This window comes from Lycium ferocissimum, unplaced genomic scaffold (genome assembly GCF_029784015.1).
Source record: "Lycium ferocissimum isolate CSIRO_LF1 unplaced genomic scaffold, AGI_CSIRO_Lferr_CH_V1 ctg4428, whole genome shotgun sequence".
Classification (NCBI taxonomy): domain Eukaryota; kingdom Viridiplantae; phylum Streptophyta; class Magnoliopsida; order Solanales; family Solanaceae; genus Lycium; species Lycium ferocissimum.
The window spans coordinates 1-3197 of record NW_026725667.1 but is presented as its reverse complement, the minus strand read 5'-3'; positions in this window follow the sequence as shown (position 1 = coordinate 3197).

Below are 3197 nucleotides of genomic sequence, written 5' to 3'. Positions count from 1 at the left end.
ATGTTGATCAATGAATAGTTGCTTGTGAAGAAAGAGGCCCTCTTAGAAAGAAGGTAACATGAGAAAAAAAAGAAAAAAAGAGGAGAGAATGAAAAATGCTTAAAATTTTGATTGAATCTTTCTTGATATAGGGAATACTTAGTGATATAATAGATGAAGAAAGGTCCAAAAAAGTTAATAGAAGAATATAATGAGTGATGAAGAGTCTAGAAAGTGTAAAGTTCTTAGGGAAGTGTAAGCCACTATTATATAGTCGTCCTACCCATTTCCCCGCCACCGTTATAACCTGTTAAAGTCCTATTTGATTATATTCGAGCATGCTTAATTAGTATAGATGTACATAATGGCCAACATTATGGTTCTTTGTGCATACAAGTGAATTTCTTTTGTGAGTGTGAGAGATTGGTATTTGATGTAAGTCTTTAATTTACATTCGATTCCTTGATTTGAATGTGTGAACTATTTCTTCTTGTGAGGGCACTTGTTGCACAATAGATTGGTGATAACTTGTTTAGTTGACAGAGCAAGTGAGGGAGCTTAACTTTGATAAGTTTGAGTCTATCACCAAGGTTAGAAGTTAGGAGCTTGTTATTCACTTGAGTTGACTTGTATATCTTGCATGATGATCACATAGTATTTATATGATGTTTGATTTGTTTGATTATTCTGATTATTGGTATCAACTTTTGTTATAGGTGTTAAGATTAGTTAGAATGTGAGCATGAGCATTATTAAGTTTAGAATATAGGAGTTTGCTTGGGAACAAGCAAAGGTTCAAGTGTGGGGTTGTGATCGACTTCTAGAAGTACATATTTTTAGACATCTTCCTGCTCATATTTGTTACTCTTTTCTTGTGTTTAAGTTGATTTCGACCACTTATGCTTGGTATGTGTGTTTCGTGTGTGTACGACATGATTTGATGGAAAGTTGATGATTTGATACAAACATAGATGGAAAAATGACTTTGAAGTCTGATTAGAAGTCATTCTCAAGTATCCAGATCGAGAGAAGCACCCAAGGGCCTAGTACGCATGAAAATAAGTTGAAATTATAACATATCACAAAAATTGGCTTGGAGCACCGCATGGGGAAGCTACCCCTGTGCGCCGTACCAGTATATTTTTCTGCAAAACCTGAAGATCTCACTCTTTGAAGTTTATACTCGGTGTGGCGTATGGGATCATACACTATGCGGATACCTAATGACTTTTTACTACAATCTTAGACGGTTTTGGACTGTAAAGAGATTCGACCCAAGGTCAAATCCTAACACTACTAAATACACCTTTTACATGTTTTTAGAGGAGAAAAATGCAAGGATGGCCAGAGCATTATGGAGCGGAGATTCACACGGTTTATCTTTCTTTCTTCTATCTTTATAGTTGAACAATTATAGATTCTATACTGAACACAAAATTACTAGTTAGTTTCTTATTATTCTAGGGTTGCATGATTATCCATGATGAGTGTTATTAGTTCAAGCTTTATGATAGCATGCATTTGATTATCACAGATATCCATTGGTTTAATTAGTTTATTTACATTTTCTTGCGCTTAATTATTTGATTGCCTGATCACCAATTGAACACTTTCTATGAATCTAGACTGTGTGCCCATAATGAGAGGTCTATTTTTCATTTTAGGATAAGGTAGGAAGCGTATGATGATCTACCAATTCGTCTAATACTTATTAGCGGATCTGACTAACTTATAGCTAGAAAGTGACAGGCTGGTAATAGATCTTTAATTAATTAGCCTTGCTTAGTCAAATATAGGAGATACAACTGTGTTCTTATTACTTGAGATGATCATGGGAACATAGACATTTCAAGTTTGAATAGGCTTCGTTTATCAGGAGTCCACTCCGAAGTAAATTCAACCATGTGACTAGTAAACTAGATTTTCAATGAACTAACTAAAGTAGATACGCAGCTGGATTTGATAAATCGCCCTAACTCTAGGATATCTCTCTCTTCTGAGTTTTGAATCATTATATATTCTTTTGTTTAGTTTGTCTTCAATCTTCAAAGCTAAATTATCTTGAATTTTTCACTATTTAATCTAGTTAGAAATTTAACGATTAATCTTTTTGGGAATTATACTCTACTCATCTCTATATTACTTGATAATCGCATGCGTTTGCATGTATAGACAGGGCAGGTCAATTGCAACCTTGGTGAAAAAAGTTTTAGTAGCCCCAGTGTCCATTATGGCACGGGCAAGCTTGTTGTTAATGGTAACATCCACATACTGTGTACTATACTCATCCGGTTTGATAGCTTACTTCGTGACATCACTTCATAAGCATATCATACCCAGTTGTGATGTGCATGAACTCGCCTACTCATTTCATTCATAGACCATAGGGTTGAGGTCGTTTGGGTCGGGCAATTCCCCGACCCCTATACTGTTACACCCTGGATAAATTTTCGTTCATGCGTGAATTGAATAAATGAAGGAAAGGATTACGGCATCGAATCGACAAGTTGTCGAATCGGGGCCGAGAAGGACCCGTCGCCCATATACGGACTTGAACCATTCGTCAACGGGTAGCCTGGAAGCGAAAGGATCGCTCTTGTCACGAGATGCGACGCCATATGCGACTCGCATGTTGAACACGCGAATCGCGCAGCGAAGGTGACCATCGCGGTCGTGCCGAACCGAGAAGGGTTCTCCGGCACCACCGGCGACACTAAGTGCGACTCGCACGCGTGACATGCGACTTGCGATGTAGTGTCGCATGTTGTGCCCGGGCCGCAGCCCTTCTCTCGTCATCGTATGCGACGCGAGGTGCGACTCGCAGCGTGACATGCGACTCGCATGTAGTGTCGCATGTCATGCCGATTCGATTTTGCCGAACACCTTTTAAATAGATCCAATTCGTCCAACATTTCATTTTTCTCCATTTTCAGTGACCTAGAAAACCCTAGAACTCTCTAATATTCATCCACAAGAAAACCCAAAGGAAATCCATGATCAATAACATCAAAACCATGAACCAAGAGTGTGAGACCTAAGTAGAAGTCATCTTCTCCAAGGAATCCCAAGAAAGAAGAGTAGGTTTTGGAGCTAAGGAAGTATTCTCATCCAAGGCTTGTCCAAGCATCATCCAAGGTAAGATTCATGACTATCCTACGTGATTTAAGGTGTTGTAAGGCTAAGAAACATGGATTGTAGAAAAGCATAAGGAATGGGTC